Raw genomic sequence first — 13,735 nt, 5'->3', positions numbered from 1 at the left:
TGTTTTTTTACTATTTTTTTATTATTTTTTTAACCAAATCCCCTCCCTCCCCTCAGCCGGCCAATCACGGCGATCGGCTGTCACAGGCTTCTGCCTATGAGAGCCGAACGCTCTTTTGTCCCCCAGGGGGCAGCCGTGTCACACGGCTGTCCCCAGTACAGTGCTGCTGCTGATCGCAGCGCTGTACAAGTAAACACACAGCGGTTTCACCGTGTAACAGTCTTCCGAGTGACGATGGCCGCTCGGAGACTGAAGGCGGAGCTCAGCTCCGCCCCCCAAGCAGGAGATGCGCGCGCAGCCTGCGTGCAATCTCCTGCAAAACAGAGCCCCAGGACTTTACGCCAATTGGCGTTAGGCGGTTCTGGGGCTGCCGCCGCAGCCACGCCCATCGGCGTGACGCAGTCAGCAAAAGGTTAACACACAGTCACTCTTTCACTAAGTTTGTAAGCTTTCGGGTTCCTGACATCAAAATTGTGTGAATGAAAGCAGTTTATCCAACAAATAAATCTGATTGGCTGTTTGTGGCTCTGCCCCTTTTGTGAATTTGTACCTCAGTCACTTAATTACTGACTGTAGCAGGTTTGAGGCCTCTGCCATTAATAGTGTAAGAATGGCAGCAGTTTCAATATTCGCCTTGAAAATCAATAGGTGAATTTTGATTGGCTGTTGTATGCTCCACCTGCTTTTATGAATATTAATCCCAGGCAGTCACTCAGTGACCAGCTGTGTCAAGTTTGAGAACCCTGCCATTAACAGTGTAAGAATGGCTGCAGTTTATATTTTACCATGTAAAAAGTTAGTTGTTTTTGGCTCCGGCCACTGTGAAATCCTAAAGGTACTCATAGGATGTTGGGCCCCTTAGTGCACCTAGGCTGCAAAAAAGTGTCACACATGTGGTATTGCGGTACTCAGGAGAAGTAGTACAATGTGTTTTGGGGTGTATTTTTACATATACCCATGCTGGTATGCTTGCTCTGTAAATGGACAATTGTGTGTAAAAAAAATAACATAATTGTCATTTACAGAGATATTTCTCCCACCCAGCATGGGTATGTGTAAAAATACACCCCAAAACACATTGTACTACTTCTCCTGAGTACAGCGGTACCACATGTGTGACACTTTTTTTGCAGCCTAGGTGCGCTGAGGGTGTAGGGGGGTGACTAGGAGCCCCCAGGGGGCAGTTTAGGACTTAATCTATAAAATAGCGTTGACAGATAGTGACAGGGAGTGATTGATGGGTGATTAGGGGGGTGATTGGGTGCAAACAGGGGTCTTTGGGGTGGGCAGGGGGGGGGTCTGATGGGTGCTGTGGGCGATCAGGGGGCAGGGGGGGAAATCAGTGTGTTTGGGTGCTGACTAGGGTGGCTGCAACCTGCCCTGGTGGTCCCTTGATCACTGGGAACCAGGGCAGGAGGCAGCCTGTATAATACGCTTTGTATACATTACAAAGCGTATTATACGCTTTCCATGCGGCAGATTGGGGGTTAACAACCCGCCGGCGCTGCTAATTGGCCGGCGGGTTGATGTCGCCGGTGGGCGGAGCTAATTGCCGGCGGATGCGCGTGCATACAGTGCATGATCCCTGCCCAGCTATTCCCGTAGCGGCCGCGGCCAATGGGTGTATTGCGGTCGTTCTGGCCCACACTTTGCTGCTGCCCATGGGCTGAAGGTGGTCGGCAAGTGGTTAATCTGCAAGGTGGGAAAATAGCACCTCGGAGAAACCTCAGGATACATGTCATAATATTGGTTTTAAGAGTTTTAGTGTTTTGGGGGTTTTTTTGTTTGTTTTTTTGCTTTTTGCAAAAACTGCAAACATTTTCCCCAAATTGAAAATAGCATTTTCAATGCAAAAATGACGTGCATCATTGTTGGTGTGGTTCCAATGTTGAGCGAAAATGCCAATATTATCCTTGTATACATTTTTATGCAAATAATGTTAAAATTGACTTTCGAGCAAAAATGCCAATGAAAATGATTTTTCATAAGTTTGTGATTTTTTTTCATATTTTTCACTAATTTTCATGCAAGAAATAAACAATTTTGAGTTTCTCGTGATCTGATTTTTGCTGTAAAAATAACTATGTGCTACAGTTTTTACTCATTTTTGCTAATTAGTTTCTTTTGGCCATTTTGCAAAAATACTATGTATTTTCGTAGATATTTTCTCGAAATCGAAAATAGCATTTTTGTTGAAAAAAATGACTGGTAAAAATTTGCAAGCAGCACTGTGCTGTTCTCACTAACTAGAGTGAGTGTGGTATGTGCTGGTAAAATGGGTAAGAATAAAAAGCCCTTGGTGGTGCTATATCTCATATGGTTACAGAAGAAGAACCAATGTCACCATGAAAAATGGTGGCAAAAGTCCATTTGGGCAGACATGTTTTTTTATTACATAGAATTATTTTGCCCATCTGCTGGCTGATGCTTGCTGCAATGTCTGCCAAGTTCAGAAACATTAACACCTTAGAAGTTCTCTTCTAGAATTTAGAACTCAATCTTAGAACTCAAATCTGCCATGTTTAGAGCAAAAATAACATTAATTTCACTCAAAAAATGCTACAGCATGTGTTTTGCATTCCAAAGGTCCACGAGTTTAAGCGTGGATTACCCTACCCCTACCCCCACCTTTTATTCATTTCAGCCTGTGTTTTAGTGCTTTGCTTCTACTCTCTTTAGTTTATAGGTCACACTGCCTTTTGACTGGCTGCCTTTTCATACTTACAAACAGGGCCGGATTTCTGGAAAGGCCACAAAGGCCACGGCCTAGGGCGATTAAATCAGATAAGATAAGAAGGGCGGCATGACTTGGAGAGAGAAGAGGTCATATGTCAAAATGAATCACCTCTTCTGGTCCCGCAGCGCAGCCAGCCAGCGCCCTGCTCTGCACTAATAGCTGAATTCCAGAGTTCCCCAATTCCAGCAAGTCTCTCTCTCAATCAACATCTGCTGTCACCTCATCTGATGATCCATTCCTCTTATCATGATCATACAAGTTGATGTGAGAAAATACCAGGGATTTACATTACAAAGCAGATAGAACTAAGTTCCGCTGAGTTTTAATGCAGGCATTCAAAGACATCAGTGAACCCTGCTAATTTCTTCACTTTCTCCTTTACAGTTGTGACACTGACCCCAGCAGCTGTAAATTACACTTTCTTATCTCTAGTCTACTTAAATTTATGGCTTCAGGTTTTTTTTTCTTCCTAGCCAGCAGTGGTCTCAGTTAACTCTTTCCTGACTCATTTTCTGTTCCTACCATCTATGAGAGGAATAAAAATGCTGTTTGCTTTACTTTCATTGCTAAACTGTCACTGTCACCTGAGCTGTTACTACCTCTATGCTAGTCTGTATAGTTTGGCATCCTTCTCCTTTCCTGTAGCAGTAAAGCATTGTACCATTTTAGCCACAGCGAAAGCAGAGAGTTTTGAATGAGGACGATACCATTTATTGGCTTAAAAGAAAAAAAGTAATCTTTCTGTGAATAAGCCTTCTTAAGACTTTGTTCCTGTATACTGTCAATATGTTAGAGGAAACCACCATATGTACTTTCAACATTCAAAAGAGATACATATATTTTTCAAATATAAATAAATATCATTCAGATGCTTTAAAGTGGAGCTGAACTCTTGCACAGGACAGAAGGAAAACATAGAAAAATCTACCTTGTATTTTTTTAGAGAGCCTGTGTAATTCCCCCTCATCTGTGTCTAATCTGAGGTTGTAATTTGATCTCTCCTGTGCCCCCTGACTGCCACAACATCTAAGCTCATTTGAAAGCACAGGATGTTAACAATATGTCTGCTTCCATGAAAGCAGGAAGTAGACACTGACGATTTATTGCAGGATTTGTATCAGCTGTAACAAAGAAATATTTTTTTAAAAGGTTATTATGTTATTGTGTATCTTTTGAAGCAGAGAGGAAGTTCTGAGTTCAGGTCCGCTCTAATTACAACCAAACATCCAAAGTGGGTATTGACAGGATGTTTGCTACTTACCTGTTCTCTGTTTCTCTCCATTGAGCTGTCCTGCCACCTGTTTGTGGCTCTGACTGCAGCAGTCGCAGAGGACAAAGAAGCAGCGCATGCTCTGGCCACTCACGCTCCCTGTTACCTGTTTGTGGCTCTGACTGCAGCCAGTCGCACAGAGGACAAAGAAGCAGCGCATGCTCTGGCCACTCACGCTCCCTGTCACCTGTTTGTGGCTCTGACTGCAGCCAGTCTCACAGAGGACAAAGAAGCAGCGCATGCTCTGGCCACTCACGCTCCCTGTCACCTGTTTGTGGCTCTGACTGCAGCCAGTCTCACAGAGGACAAAGAAGCAGCGCATGCTCTGGCCACTCACGCTCCCTGTCACCTGTTTGTGGCTCTGACTGCAGCCAGTCGCACAGAGGACAAAGAAGCAGCGCATGCTCTGGCCACTCGCACTGCCCTGCCACCTGTTTGTGGCTCTGACTGCAGCCAGTCGCACAGAGGACAAAGAAGCAGCACATGCTCTGGCCACTCGCACTGCCCTGCCACCTGTTTGTGGCTCTGACTGCAGCCAGTCACACAGAGGACAAAGAAGCAGCGTAAGCTCTGGCCACTCACGCTCCCTGTCACCTGTATGTGGCTATGACTGCAGCCAGTCGCAGAGGACAAAGAAGCAGCGCATGCTCTGGCCACTTGCGACTTGCGCAAGTTTTCTGCTCCTGCCCAGATGTGCACAGCAACCAAGGCCAGTACAGTGTTATGCATTCTTGACAAGTACATATATCAGCGTCATTTCTCAAGTATGCATTCCCAGAACACTATTGGCTGCTGTGCACTTTCGGGCAGGAGCACAAATTGCAGGAATTATTGAGCAGACAGAGCATCCTCTGATTCTTGGCTGAATGGGAGGCAGAGCAGCACAACTGAAATGAGCCCATTCAAACCAATGATCGATAGTCAGTGTTGAGCAGAATGTTTCTTGGTAGTGGTGGTGGTGGCGGGGGGGGGGGGGGGTAGATGACAGCAGGCCTAGGGCACTGGAAAGTACAAATCCGGCTCTGCTTACAAAGGGAAATATGGAAAACCTTCCCTGAGCAAAGTAGGCCAAAGAGAGATGAGACAGGCGGGGGCAGGTGGGAAAACTGGGGGAAAAATTGTCCTAATCACTTATCTAGGGACGGCAACTTTCTTTTTGATGGGTGAGGACTGACATTAGGATAACTAAAAACTGCCTTATAAGTTTAAGCACCCATTCAAATGAAACTGGTTAACTAAGATTTTCCATAATATCCTAGTATGAGAATTCATTGAGATGTGTGAAATTTTCTTTCAAAATGTGATTTTGTACATTTTTTTTTTTTACATATACAAGATGCTAGAGTCCCGGTGCAATGCCAATGTCCTCTGGGGTCCAGAAAAGCTTATGCTGAAAGCATCCACATCTGCTGCTATGACTGCATCCCGTGTTCAGAGGGGGGGGGTGTCTAATGTCACAGGTAGGAGTGATCAATGGAGTGTAACAGTAAGAAGGGGGAGTGCACCATTGCTGCATTAAAAGCTGACCATTAACAATTCTAGACATTTATTATAGTGCAGGCCAGTTGCGTGCGGTCCGGTACTATTCATGGAGAGAATCCAAACACAGAACTACAAAAAGTTAATGTAAGAGTGAACAGAGGCACCAGCAGGATAAAAGGTTATAAAAGGCTTAAAATTCCTCAGGAGGTGATGGTGGACTCGCCTTCTCAAAGCAGACAATGTACCGTCAGTTTTATCCTGCTGGTGCCTCTGTTCACTCTTATCAATATCCACCCCTGGTGGTGGGGTTGATCCCCATTTTTCCTTATCTACAGAGAGCGACTTTTAATCCTGAGTGAGGACAGATCTAATCTCCTCACCTGCCTATACAGTGGTTACCTTGGCGGTAACCCACGTTTGTAAGTATATACATTATATACTTTTCATTTCCAACCCATTGTTTTGCATACTACACTACATTGATCTCTCGGTATTTCTTTTGTCTCTAACAACAAAAAGTTGTTTAGGTGATAGTTAACCTCCCTAGCGTTCTGGACGAGCTGAGCTCGTCCAGAGACGCTAGAGGGCACCGCTCAGGCCCTGCTGGGCTGATTTGAATACATTTTTTTAAACACGCAGCAAGCACTTTGCTCGCTGCGTGTCCTACCCGATAGCCGCCGCTTGCCACCGATCAGCAGCTACCCGCCGCGATACAGGCCCCCCCCCAAGACCCCGTGCGTTGCCTGGCCAATCAGTGCCAGGCAGCGCTGAGGGGTGGATCGGGACTCCCTGTGACGTCACGACGTCGATGACGTCACTCCATTCGTCGCCATGGCAACGGTGGAAGCCCTGAAGGAAATCCTGTTCAGAACGGTATTTCCGGACGGGTCTTTGCGCCGGCGGCAATCAGAGGGGTGAGAGGGACGCCGCAGGGAGGGGGGAATCATGTAGCTAGCGCTAGGCTAGCTACATGATAAAAAAAATATATGCACGAAAAAACGTTCCAACGGGAACGCCAGGCAGGTTAGTAACTAAGGACCATATTCCATTATATGTTTCACCTGAGTTTTCTCCTAGGAGATAAATTATCATCTTCTATTTAAAATAACTTTTTAACATTTTGTAATTGAAAAATTATCAAAAGTAGGTGAAAAGCACAAATAAAATTATTCTGAGTGTTTTCTTGCTTTCTGGTGGCTTAAAAGATATTTTATTGGCGAGGTGTGAAAATATCACCTAGGAGAAAAGTTAGGAGAAAAAGTCAATTGCGTATGGGCCTAACTGTACAAGCTTTCTTTGCAAGCTCCTTCTCAAAGCTAGCTTCAATAATTTTGGCTTGTAATGAGCACAAATTGTGAAATCGTAAGGCAAGATTTCTGGAAAAATCATAATTCATTTAGTTTGTAATCATAGTCAGGACCATAATTGCGCATTTCCACACATTTTTTGTGTAATTTTGTGCTGACTTTAGTGCAGGGGTCTCAAACTCACGGCCCGTGGGCCATTTGCGGCCCTCGATACAATATTTTGTGGCCCTCGCCGGCAAAAGCTTCCTTATAGTTCGCTTCAGTGCTCCAAAGTAATCCTCTGCATCCCCACCGCTAAACGAGGGCTGCAGAGCCCCCAAATCACCCGGGGGGCAATCCTCTGGCATTTCCTGGAAGGGGCAGAGCTTTCAGCTTCAGCTCTGCCCCTCCTGATGTCAATTCCGGCGCATTGCCGCCTCTGCCCGCCCCTCTCACTCTTCCTTCACAGAGAGGGGTGGGGAGAGGCGGCGATGCGCCACGATTTTTGTGAAATCCCTTATGCGGCCCAGCCTCATCCTGACTTTGCCTCCTGCGGCCCCCAGGTAAATTGAGTTTGAGACCCCTGCTTTAGTGGTTAAAAGCAAAGATACATGCTATTGTCACCAATATTGTTGTGTAATGCTACGTACACACTGGCGACTACAGTCGTTTGAAACAGCTCATTAAAGATCGTTCTGCCGACAATCGGGGGGGGGAAGCATTTCTCCAACGATCATTAAGAAGAACGACGAAAAAACGACATCGGGAAGATGAAGATATCCAACCTGACGGATCGGATCTAGCGACAATCGTTGGAAAACTATAGTGTGTACAGTTATCTGCCGACAACGATCGTTACAAGGGTCAATGTGCTTGCGTTGGATTCTTCCCCGCTTCCGCACTTCCTGTGTAGCGCGACCCGTAAAGATTGTTACATTACAAATTTCAAATAAACTTTGTTTTCAAGTTAACTATCATATATTTTTATCTATTGTAACTCCATGTTAGTGTTTTTTTTTTATTTTATAGAAATATGTACGCAACATTTCCCTCTGATCGTTCTTTTCTGCGCGAACGATCGTTAAAATGTGTATGATGATCGCTTCATCCCATCATTGCATTCCAATTGTTCCAATATTGTTCGTCTTTCAATTATTGTTCGTTGCAAATGATCGTTATCGCCAGTGTGTATGTAGCATAAGTTAAGAGAATAATGGGAAAAAGTTAAAAAAAAGTTTACTAAAAAGCTTTCGAGAAAATACATTTTAAAAATGCAAAGGAAAATTTTTTTTTGAAGCTGTAATTTTGCTGAGATTAAAAACCATTGCTCCTTTGCATTTTGTTCACATTAGTCTCCTTACCATAGGTTGCAGATTTGGTGATGATAGCATGTTTAAGGGCTTTACTACTAACCGCTTAAGTCGGCATGAAATTACCGTATATACTCGCATAAAAGCCGACCCGCATATAAGCCAACCCCCCCCCCCCCCCCCACACACACACACACACACACACACACACTTTTACCTGTAAAAAAAATGATTGACTCCCATATAAGCCGGGGGTAGGAAATGCTGGCCGCCTTATTCCCCTAATGTGTCCCAGTATAGCTAGTAAAGTGCCCAGTATAGCTAGTATAGTGCCCAGTATGGCTAGTATAGTGCCCAGTATGGGTAGGTAGTGCCCCAGTATAGCTGGTATAGTGCCCAGTATAGCTAGTAAAATGCCCCATTATAGCTAGTATAGTGCCCAGTATCGCTAGTATAGTGCCCAGTATAGCTAGTAAAGTGCCCCAGTATAGCTAGTATAGTGCCCAGTATAGGTAGGTAGTGCCCAGTATAGCTAGTATAGTGCCCAGTATAGCTAGTAAAGTGCCCCAGTATTGCTAGTATAGTGCCCAGTATAGCTAGTAAAGTGCCCAGTACAGCAAGTATAGTGCCCAGTATGGGTAGGTAGTGCCCCAGTATAGCTGGTATAGTGCCCAGTATAGCTAGTAAAATGCCCCATTATAGCTAGTATAGTGCTCAGTATTGCTAGTATAGTGCCCAGTATAGCTAGTAAAGTGCCCCAGTATAGCTAGTATAGTGCCCAGTATAGGTAGGTAGTGCCCAGTATAGCTAGTATAGTGCCCAGTATAGCTAGTAAAGTGCCCCAGTATTGCTAGTATAGTGCCCAGTATAGCTAGTAAAGTGCCCAGTACAGCAAGTATAGTGCCCAGTATAGGTAGGTAGTGCCCAGTATAGTTAGTATAGTGTCCAGAATAGCTAGTAAAGTGCCCCAGTATAGCTAGTATAGTGCCCAGTATAGCTAGTATAGTGCCCAGTATAGCTAGTATAGTGCCCAGTATATAGCTAGTATAGTGCCCAGTATAGCTAGTATAGTGCCCAGTATAGTTAGTAAAGTGCCCCAGTATAGCTAGTATAGTGCCCAGTAGTGATGGTATAGTGCCCAGTATAGCTAGTATAGTGCCTAGTATAGCTAGTATAGTGCTCAGTATAGCTAGTAAAGTGCCCCATTATAGCTAGTATAGTGCCCAGTATCGCTAGTATAGTGCTCAGTATAGCTAGTAAAGTGCCCAGTATAGCTAGTATAGTGCCCAGTGTAGCTAGTATAGTGCCCAGTATAGCTTGTATAGTGCCCCAGTATAGCTAGTATAGTGCCCAGTATAGCTAGTATAGTGCCCAGTATAGCTAGTATAGTGCCCTAGTATAGCTAGTATAGTGCCCAGTATAGCTAGTATAGTGCCCAATATAGCTAGTATAGTGCCCCAGTATCGCTAGTATAGTCCTCCTTTTCTAAATTTGAACCCCAGTCACCCAATGACCAACTGTACCACATCTGAGGCTTGTGCCATTAACAGTGCAAGAATGGCAGCAATGAAATATTCCCCTTGAAAATCAATAGGTAAATTTTGATTGGCTTATGTAGGCTCTACCCACTTTTCTGAATATTAATCCCAGTCACCCAGTGACCAACTGTGTAATACTTAAGAACCCTACCACTAACAGTGTAAGAATTGCTGCAGTTTACATTTTCCCAGTGGAATTTGTATTTGTCTCCGCCCACTGATGACCCGGCATTGCCTGGGAATGTACAGTACTTGGCTGGTGTTGGCTGCGCCCACTTTTTCTAACCCTAACACACAATTACTCACTGACCAAGTTTGTGAGATTTATGGTCTTTGGCATCAATAATTTGCATTGAAATGAAACAAATCTGGCTCCACCCCTTTGTCTAAATTTGAACCCCAGTCACCCAATGACCAACTGTACCAAATCTGAGGCTTGTGCCATTAACAGTGCAAGAAAGGCAGCAATGAAATATTCCCCTTAGGTGAATTTTGATTGGCTTGTGTAGGCGCTACCCACTTTTCTGAATATTAATTCCAGTCACCAAGTGACCAACTGTGCAAAGTTTGAGAACCCTACCATTAACAGTGTAAAAATGGCTGCAGTTTACATTTTCCCAGTAAAATTTGTATTTGTCTCCACCCGCTGATTACCCTGGCTATGTATTTGGCTGTTGTGGCTATGGCCACTTTTTTAACCCTAACACACAATTACTTAAAAGGATACTGTAGGGGGTCGGGGGAAAATGAGTTGAACTTACCCAGGGCTTCTAATGGCCCCCCGCAGACATCCTGTGTTGGCGCAGCCACTCACCGATGCTCCGGTCCCGCCTCCAGTTCACTTCTGGAATTTCTGACTTTAAAGTCAGAAAACCACTGCGCCTGCGCAGCTGCATCCTCGCTCCCGCTGATGTCACCAGGAGTGTATTGCACAAGTCCAGTATGGTCTTTGGTCTGCGCAGTATGCTCCTGGGGCCATCAGCAGGAGCGAGGACACGGCAATGCAGGCGCAGTGGTTTTCTGACTTTAAAGTAAGAAATTCCAGAAGTGAACTGGAGGCCGGGCCGGAGCATCGGTGAGTGGCTGCGTGGGCACAGGATGCCTGCGGGGGACCATTAGAAGCCCCGGGTAACTTCAACTCATTTTCCCCCGACCCCCTACAGTATCCCTTTAATGACCAAGTTTGTAAGCTTTGCAGTCTTTGTCATCAATAATTTTCATTGAAATGAAACAAATCTGATTGGCTGTTTGTGGCTCCACCCCCTTTTCTGAATTTGAACCCCGGTCACCCAAAGACCAACTGTACCAGGTTTGAGGCTTGTGCCATTAACAGTGCAAGAATGGCAGCAATGAAATATTCCCCTTGAAAATCAATAGGTGAATTTTGATTGGCCTATGTAGGCTCCATCCACTTTTCTAAATATTTATCCCAGTCACCCAGTGACCAACTGTGCAAAGTTTGAGAACCCTACCATTAATAGTGTAAGAATAACTGCAGTTTACTTTTTCCCAGTGAAATTTGTATTTGTCTCCACCCCCTTTTTGGTTATGGGAATAAAAAGTATACTGTATGTTATTCCAGGTAATGTACTATGTGTGCCAAATTTCATTTAAATCCGTTCAGCCATTTTTGCGTGATCGAGTAACAAACATCCAAATATCCAAACATCGAAACATCCAAACATCCGAACTTTCCCATTTATTATATTAGTAGGATGTACCGTAATATTTAATTAGTGTTTCCCCATTGCAAAATCTTTCCTCTCCCTGATTAACATTCTTAAATGATTGATTGAGCTCTCCCAGAGTGCTCTAGGAGGAGAAGACTGCTTAACTAAATAGCCTTGGGCTAAACATCACTAGGAGGGTGGGGCTAAATACTAATTTACACCAATATATAGACATAGGAAGTGTCTCTGATGTTGAAACCAGGATAATTAATGCAAAACTGGGAAATCTGAAAAATCTGTTACAATAATATGTTGTTGTGCTACCACTTTTAAAGTGTACCTGAGATGGTTAAAAGTGGTGTATTTATACTTACCTGGGGCCTCTTACAACCCCATGTGGTCTGTGAGCTCGCTCATCATCCTCCCCGGCCGCTCCATTCTCTGGTTATCACCGCCAGTTATCTGGAAAGTCGCGGCCAGACTGCATAGAAGCTTCCAGAACAGAGCTGCTGGAGGGTGAAGGGGAGAGATTACAGGGATAAAAGGAGAATGGCTTTGCCACGGAGGATGGTGAGGAAGCCCACACACCTCATGGGGCTGTAGGAAGCCCCAGGTAAGTATAAGTACACCCATATTCAGGGGTGTAGCAATAGCCATAGCAGCTGCTCTGGGGCCGTGGCGCAGAGGGGGCCCAGGTGGTACGTAATGTATTCACCATTAACTGTCCTGTGTTTCTCCACCCTCTGCCTTAGTTCCCATGAACTATGTGTAGTTTTGATTGAATGAAAATGTAAATTGCCCAATTAACTCATATCCATAGGGTAGGGGCAGGTAGCATTGCTTAAAGGAAACATCCGAGCACCAAAAAAAAGAGCTCTACCTACCCGAGCTTCCTCCAGCCCCTGGCATTCACTATGCATGATTGACAGCGGCGCTTGCGCAGTAGATGCCAGCCTGGTGAAGTCGCCTTCTGAAACAGAGCAGATCCTGTGACTCTGGAGCTACGGCGAGGGTCATAGCGGCTGCCAGGGGCTGGAAAAAGCCCCGGGTAATTAGAACTTATCTTTTTCAGGTGCTTGGATGCTTCCTTTAAAGAGACTCTGAAGTGGTAAACCGCCGCATCTGACTGGAAAAAGAGTGCTGCAGACCCCCCAAATCCCCGGGCAGATTTTGCTGCTCTGAGAGGCAGAGCTATGAGCTGTAGCTCTGCCTCTCCTGACGTCAATCGGCGTGTGGATCTCCGCCTCTCCCCGCCACTCTCTGTGAAGGAAGAATAAGAGGGGCGGGAAGAGGCAGAAATCTGCCGCGATTGACATCAGAAGAGGCAGAGCTACAGCAGAAATCTCTGCCTCTTCAGGAAGCGCCGGCCAGATTCACCCCCCGGGGATTTGGGGGGTCTGCAGCCCTCGTTTTTCAGCGGGGACGCGGCAGTTTGCAGCTGATGAGAGTTCTGAAGCAAATTAAAAGGTAAACATAGCAAACCATTTTTTGCTTCAGACTCTCTTTAAGAGTGCCTACAACTGAGGGCCACATGAACATTTTGCTATGGGGCCCCATGATCTCGAGCTATGCCACTGCCCATATTGACCATCTCAAGTTCTTGTGATGGGAAAAAAATCTACTGAGAACATTATTAGAATAATTCAGAATGAGAGAGATACAGAATCTGAGAGTAAACTCTAAATAAGTGTGATAAATTAGTTTCATATTTTATTAGTTAGGCTTCTGAGCCTGTAGATGTAAATCAGTGGCAGATAATGTATATAAGGTGCTGGTGACTGTGTGTCCCCATCCTGTGCTGAGGATGTGCAGAGCTGCCGGTGACAAGACTGTGTGACAACATCTGCTGGTGACAAGACTGTGACACGGGCTGCTGGTGACATGAGGTGGACACTTGTACACTCTGCTTCCATACTGTTGACACTGTCTCTTACTGCCACATACTACGGAGCAGTGAGATGCCAGACTTCCTCCTCAGCTTGTAGAATTGATGCCATAAAACCTCTGTTTGAATATGAATATCACCAAGAGGGAGATGTCATCATAGCAGGATTAGTTGCTGCTCACCTTACTGCCGCTAATATCTTTGGTAAAGATATTAGATCAAAGCCTACGTCTATGTGCATTGGGTAAATCCTTGTTATTATTACCAGTCTCTATGTAATTAACCTCTTGAGAACCACAGGTTTATACCCCCCTAGTGACCAGGCAATTTTTACAATTCAGCATTCTGCAGCTTAAACAGTTTATTGCTCGGCCATACAACTTAGCAGCCAAATGAATCTTACCTCCTTTTCTTCTCACTAATAGAGCTGTCTTTTGGAGGTCTCTGACTGCTGCTGCCAGTTTTTTTGTAATAACAAAAAGCGTGTCCTTAGGAAATGCATGGCCAGGGCCGCGCAGACGCAGTTGCCGTCAACTTACAAGTCAGCTGTAATGAAA

The sequence above is a fragment of the Hyperolius riggenbachi genome, chromosome 1, assembly GCF_040937935.1.
Source record: "Hyperolius riggenbachi isolate aHypRig1 chromosome 1, aHypRig1.pri, whole genome shotgun sequence".
NCBI lineage: Eukaryota > Metazoa > Chordata > Amphibia > Anura > Hyperoliidae > Hyperolius > Hyperolius riggenbachi.
This window is presented reverse-complemented; position numbering follows the sequence as displayed.